Here is a 7989-nt window from a genome sequence, read left to right as displayed (position 1 = left end):
ACTGAAAATAGTCAAATTTGCACGCTGTTTGTTTTAATACGCTGCAAGTGCAATTATAATAGATTCAAAAGAGCAATTTATGGCTGACTGGATAATAGATATTCTTATCAGATTAATTTGGCGTCAAAATGGTAGTTCTAGAATAAAAGTTCAGGAGTTGCTTCTGAAAATATAAACCTTTTTGTTACAGGTAGACAAAGCCGGCATGGACTGACCTACTTGGTTATGTTGTGCTAGCTGTTCTGAAATAGATGCCGAGAGATGACCTTTGAGAAATTGAGTTTGCATGGGAAAATAAGAACCATGTCACTTACATGAATTAGTGAGTTATTTTGTACCATTTATTCGTGCTATATGGTTATCACTCTTAACTGGTACATAAATCAATATCTTATCTTCGTTTCCTTTTTGTATCATTGTGAAGTGGTATTGCTTCTTATGAAGAATTGCAAGAACTACTGGCTATTGTTAGGAAAAGTCTCTAGATGATGTTCAACCGGTGGTATTGTAGCTCGCAAGACATGGATTATTGGTCAAACATAGGCATACACAAGAACCAGTGCTAAAGGTATTGTAATACCTGATAATTAAAATTAACATGGATTATTGTCGAAAGGTGTATTTTTGGATATTAATGCAGAGCATGGATGCGGATGACGTAACACCTGAGAAAAGCTTTGAAGTTTTTGACAAGTAAAGATGCAATGCAAACACCGAATATATTGGAAACAAATCCTAAAACCTAAAAACTGAAACCGAATATATTGAAACCGAATTGAAATGAAACTAAACAACCGAAACTGAAAACCAATTAAGGTGATGATTATCTCCAAGGCCAAAACCATTTTTTTTGTTCCTTTCATAGGTGCAACATGCAGGCATGTGTTAACTTGAGGAGTGCTCACTCTTTAGGGGATCCACATGGCTCATTACGTTGTGCTATTGACGAGGGCTATGGTTCAGCTAGAAAAGTTTATTGGTAAGATGAATGCACGTGATATTTGATCCCATGTTTATTTATTTACTTTGTTTAAAACTCATTAACAAGTTTTGTTACTTGTATCAGTTGTGTTTGGAAGTTACTTTTAGCATTACAAGGAGTAGATCACCTAGAGGTAACGAACTTCACGTTAGCATTTATATGATATTTGCAAGATTATTTAAATATTCTGTCGGAATGGGTTGAAACGGGGGTTTACCCTGGATACATTTTGCCTAAAATTCTACAACTTTGTGTCGAGTATGATTTCAAAATATAAAATTTATAGAAATTGATCTTTTTAATAAAAGTGTAAGAATCATGGTGGATTTATGTCATAAACAAGTAATGCTGAAATGGGGCGAAACGGTTCGGGCTGACCTTCATATTTTATATCATAAAGAGGTCAAGACAATGGACATGGCTGAGAAGGATGCATGTAGGACGTGCTGGAAGTCAAGATAATGTTCTGAGTCAAGTTATATAATCGGACATGCTGGAAGTCAAGATAGTGCATATTAGTATTTGAAGACAGGATATGTAAGGCCCCGTTACCGGTGCCTCACTTTAACGTTGAATTTACTTATAAACACAGTTCTAAATATCAAAGTTAATAAAAACATTCGCGGAATATTAAAAACATTCAAACCATTTCATTACATAACCATATTTCTTGTCTTAACGATCATTCCAAATCATTTAACATAAAACATTGTCTTTAAAATAACATAACATTTCCTTGAGATGTCAGCTTCTTCAAGTTCATGCCATGTGTCTCCCCTTATGCAAGCTGCCTCAATCTACTCACCTGTGTGCATACTAAAAGTCAGCTACGCTGAGTGAGTTCTAGTTAATCATACATCATACAATCTGTTCTCATACATGTACACGTGCCCGAAGGTGCGTACACTGTTCATACACTAATTTATATACATAACTATTCATACTATCTAAAGAGCCTTCCGCACTATAACCTCACAGATATTATAAGGGTTTGGTCCCCAACATCACAGATTTTATTAGGGTCTGGTCCCTACCATCACAGATATTATAAGGGTTTGGTCCCTATCCTCATAGATATTATTAGGGTCTGGTCCCTATCCTCACAGATATTATTAGGGTCTGGTCCTTACCCTCACAGATATTATTGGGGTCTGGTCCCTTTACACTGTGCTACTGTAGCATACCTGTCCTTACATGCTTTCCTTGACAATACGTGCAATCTATGAAGAGCGTCCACGTACCATCAACATATAATACAAACATTATTCACATATCATATATATTCGTACATACATCATACATATCAATCATATCTTTAACTACCACTTGACGGTACATGCAATATTCGAAGATCGTTCACGCACCGTCAAGAAATCATCATACATAATCATACAAGGCATACACTTACCACTTAAGGTAAGTGTATTAACTATCACATCGAGTATGCACACAGCCCCGAAAACATAACAAGGAAGTGGGGCTAGAAACTCACCTGAACGCGGTTACGTTCACCGTTAATGGTTATTCCCTTCTTTAGCTGTGCACGACTAACTGTATAACAATTACACGTATCAATTATCTACCACTATCCATATCGTATTTCTAGTTTAATTATAACCCTCAGCGAACGGGGGTCCGAGGGCAGCGCCCCTGGCAGCGGGGTCTAGGGACGGCATCCCTTAGCAGGGTCCAAGGGGCAGAGCCCCTGGCTGGGGTCGAGCTTAAAAGTCCAAGGGCTTCTTTGTAATTAAATCATTCTTTTTCTAAGTCCAGGGACCATTCTGTCATTATGTTAAACTTCTAGTTCGTTACCTATCCCTAACGAATTGAGTTACCATAACGAACTGGTTCTTGTAACGAATTAGCTCATATACGAATCAGCCCGCGTAGCGAATTAGATCTTCTAATTTGTTATCTCCTTTAACGAACGGTCATTGCGAATCGGAAGCTAGTTCGTTATTTCATGCTTAGCGAATTTGAACACGAACTGAGTCTAGTTTGTTAGGTTAACTTTAACGAACTGCTTGGCGAATTACTCCTAATTCGTTAGCTCCCCGCTAACGAATTACCTCTAATTCGTTAACTCCCCGTTAACGAATTAGGGTTAGGTCAGAGAATGTCAGAACATTCTCTGACATTCTTTAACCTCGTATTAACTTTTCCGGCGCCGCCGCCGGAAAACTGCGGATTCGCCGGAAAAACGAGTTTTGACTCGTTTTTCACCGTTTTTCGTCCCGTTTGATCCAGGTCTGAGCTAGGGTGACCCCTAAGCTCACCTTAGGTTCGGTTTATACCCGATTCCACCCAGATCTCGTGACTTAAACGGTTTAACGGTGTCGGCTCGTCGTTTCGTGACCATAGCTAACGGATTGAAGCTCACACAACATAATACTATCATTTCCTCGGGTTGATGCTCGATTTCTTGGTGATTTCGGCTAGAGAGAGAGAGAGAGAGCTAAGTGTGTGTTTTGGTGGTGTATGGAATATGTGTAGAAATGAATTAAATGGGTGATTAATGGTTTATATAATTATGGATCATGGGCTTAAGCCCATGGTCTTTTCCTCTTTCTTTCATAACCCAAGTCCATAACCCATATCCATTTAACCAACACTAACCCGACTCATAATAACTCGTATTTCATTTATTAACCGAAACTCGAAAAACGGGATGTTACAGGATATCTCTGTCAATGCATTCATAATATACTGGTATTTCACTAAGCATTTACACAAAAATAATTAACCTTAAAATTTATACGCAGCTGGGTCTAAATACTGGAAAACAAGAGCGGATGCCAATATGAGAAAAAAAACCTAATAAAGGCCATATAAAATAACAATGACCATAAGACTCAAACTAGGTTTGCATAAAAAAGAATTTAGAGCAATAGATAATGTAGTTTACAAGATTCGATGCACAACTTAATATGACCGGTTATAATAGTTTTAGGAGTAATTAGAACAAGTAATTCAGTAATAATCCAGAATGCCATGGTGCTTGTATGAAAATTTTTATGTTCACAATATGCTATATACATGCGGTTTCAACTTGTAGAGTAAATTGAATACCAAAGTTTCAAAACTATAGACTTGGATGAAAAACAATTACACCAAAAAACCCAATTCTACTACACCCAAGTCAAAAAACCAAGTAATGAAAATAGAAAATAAAATCAAACTTTATACTTTATTCATTGCTCCAGCGAAGAACATATACTATGTGTGCTTTCTTTATTATTTAATTTATGGGTTATGAAATGTGGTTGAAATCTATGTGTCTTAAATAAAGATTGTTGATAGGTACTATACAGTATATCACGGGATGTGTTTGTTATTGTTTAATTAATATTTGTAAGGCTCATGTTATAGATTTATATATAGATCACAACGATTTTATAAATAAGAAACTAACAAACGACTAAACAATATATCACTAGAAGATTCATAAACTAACATAAAACGAGTATCGTGCTGTAAATTGGCCCGTAATAGGCAGCAAAAAATTAATTTATTTTCCTAAAATACTAAATACATTATGTCTAAGACCTACCAAATCAGTCTTTGACCCGATTCATAATTGTTGACCTGATTTGAGTGTTTTTTTTCTTAATATTCATTGCAGATAAAGGTTTGGAGAGGGAAGAGGCTCGCTTACTCGTAGAGGTCGTTGGAACTTCAATAACAAGGTGACATGTTATTCATTCTGAATATTTAGAAAATTTAAACAATATGGCTCGGTTTGAAGCTGTTAGAATGCTTGCTTGGCTTGGCTCAGTTCTTAACGAGCCAATCTGGTTTGGTTTGGCTTGTGAGCTTGGCCCGGTTTGGCTCAGATTATATTACTTCAGTATATTTTATTTTTATATACATCAAGTTTAGTACTTTAGTAAACTCGCATTCTTTTAATAAACCAAGAATTGGCGATTTAATCATACTTCTAGCAATCTTAAACTTCATATACATGCCTATCGTGTACTAACAAGTGTTTTTTTTTCACTAACAGGGTGATACCATTCATTGTTGAGTTAGTTCGGATGCTAATGAACTTATATTGTAATCAGTTTTACATGTTATGTGTTAGTTTTAACTTGATTTGAACTTGTTATGTATTCGTTAAATTTATTTTGTGTTCGGTTAAACTCGTTATATAATGTATATCAGGTTGAACCTGAGCTTAAGCTCAATTCGGTTTTAAAGCCGAGCCAAGCTTGTGATTTCAAATTTTCAGCTCGTACTTGTATAGAAAAAGTGGTAAAATAACCGCGTTGTGAATCGTCGCCGCCGCATCGTGCGGGCATCTACTAGTATACATATAAGCATGTATGTATGTATGTATGTATGTATGTATCAATCAATCAATCAATCATACCTAGTGGAATTAATAAACTAATAATATTGGTAAAGATGTATTTTACTTATATAATATCTTTATATATTATAATTTAAAGATCTATGTTTTAATCAAGTAAACTAATAAAATTACAACTAATATTTATTGAGTTATGTTTTTCATAAATTAAATATTTTTTTATATAATGAAAATCCTTAAAAATTTATTATTACATTGATATTATTTAACTAGTGAATCTTGACTTAAGCGTATCCGTTACTCTCGTTTCTCTTAGGCTTTAACGTTCGCGTGTAACTTTTCCCATCTTCTCATTATCTAAATCATTGTTATCCGTCTATTGAGGTGAGTTTACATACCCCCTTTTTTCTCATCTTTTATATTTTGGGGGTGACATGTATACCCTATTTAAATTACTCGTTTTTATTTATTTATCTATTCATAACACAATTCAATATATGTTTATGTGTGATTATTGCATGCTCTATGATAATGCTCTATGTGCTTAATTGTTTATTTTATGTTTGGTGGTTGGTATCTCATCCTCATCTAGTATGATCATACACTTACCCAAGTACTTTGATTTTGTATCAATATGAACGGGTCCACATCTAATTAGTTATTTACATTTTCATAGGAATTGTGATGCTCAACATTAACATATGGATTGTGGTTTTTTTATCTATATATGTATTTCAACTAAAACTTATGTATTTTCACCAACATTCGTGTTGACAAACTCTATTTTTATACATGCTACATGTACAAGTAATTTACATTGTTCAAGATTGAAAATATTAGTTTTTACCTTAGGTTATTTATTCAAACAGTAAATATGATGTAATTGTTTTGATTATTATAATTGTGTACTTGTTTTGATATTAATGAATTAAATAATTATTGTCACTTTAATTAGTGTTTTTTGAGCTACTGTCCAATCAATATGTTACGCCCCGGCATGTTCCGCCTTTGGTCGGGGTGTGACAAGTATACCCTATGGGTTTTTTTTGTCAAAACCCGATATGAAACCCGGCGAGTTTTGGACGGGTCTGGGACGGGCTATGATAAACGGGTATAGGTTTGGGAATACCTAGACCCGACCCAAACCCAACTCATTGTCATTTCTAATTTGATAGTTGATACGACACTTGAAAGATTTAAGCATGTGTGATGTGTCATGCCGGGCGTAACATATTGTAGTAATTTATAAGAGCTCTTAATATGGACTTTCCCATGTATGTGACCTGTGGACGCAAATACGATACCAAAACTCTCAGGCTCGAGCAATTGGTATCTTATTGACCTAAATGCTTTGGGATCGATGTTAATGGAAAATAAATATCAGTAGTAAGCTGCTATTGATTCTCAACGGTAAATGCAACAACTATATATATTAGTAATAATGGTTAATGAAAAGTGACGGCTATATCAATTAGTGACAACATGGTAATCGGTAGCAACTACCAAGTTACCCTGAAAAAGTGGCAACTAATTCTTAGTGACAACCTATCAACAACAACATGACTGTTAGTTGCAACAAGATGGTAAAACTAAGTTGCTATGATAAAGGTATTTTTGATGTAACTGAAAAACTAACAAATGTTGCTTAAATGCCAATTCTCTTTAATGTAAAAAAGACAACATTTCAACATAGTGGTTGTATGTGTTCGACTGTTCGTCTATAACCATATAAATATAAGACTTTGATTCGACAAAAATTTTCTTTTCAAAAATAAACTAAATTTTTCATCATCACTCAATGAGAATTCGACGATTCAAAACACTTAGACAAATTAAAGCAAGTGTGCAACTAATAAGAAGATATTGTTCTTTATAAATACAAATTAAATATAATCGCTTAATTTATGAAAATAATATGCATGATGACCTAATCATTAAATGACAAAACGCTTAGTCACATCTACCATTGGTCATTCATTTCATGCTATGCTAAAGTTTCATAATATCAATATCATTATTTAAGTATGAGTATGATTATGATGGCCGTAAGATCAACTGAACAAATCCACAAGTAAATAACTGAAAAAAACATAAACAAGTAGATTAAGATCATATGACAGTTAAAATATAAAGGGCCTCGAAAATGAGAATGGTGAAAATGAACTTTATCCATTGATTTTAAATTTATAAGGTTAAAGTTTAATTTAAGAGAAAAAAAATTGATGGAAATGACGTAAAAGTAATAACTCACATTTGTTGATTTTCTTCCTTCACATGCAAATTCCACCATCATTAAAAAATGACCATAACTTTTCATACGACATTAAAAAAAGGACAAATGTCATAAAAAACCAACATACTTTCTGTTTTTTCTCGTTAAAGTCCATTAACAATTTTTTGCACGTTAAAGTCCCTCCACATGTTAAGTTTGATAAAAATGTGACATAACTTATAAAAACAACATGGAACTAATTTGTTTGATTAATAACATCTTAAATCATGTCGCTTTGATTAAAGTCATCTACCAAATAGAGCCTTGCATTTCAGTATTGTCTCCTTCAAGTTCACGAATTACATTTCATCTTTCTCCAAATCTATTTGCAGTAGCTTAGCTTGCCATTTACTGTTGATATATAGATGGCAAAATAAAAATGATTTTTACGGATTCAATTGGAGAGTAGCCTTACTACAAATGGAT

This window comes from Bidens hawaiensis, unplaced genomic scaffold, assembly GCF_021521415.1.
Source record: "Bidens hawaiensis isolate Kalapana, Puna unplaced genomic scaffold, B.hawaiensis_p1.1 tig00029042_1, whole genome shotgun sequence".
In the NCBI taxonomy this organism is placed as follows: domain Eukaryota; kingdom Viridiplantae; phylum Streptophyta; class Magnoliopsida; order Asterales; family Asteraceae; genus Bidens; species Bidens hawaiensis.
The sequence above is the reverse complement of the archived record's forward strand: the minus strand, read 5'-3'. Positions refer to the sequence as shown.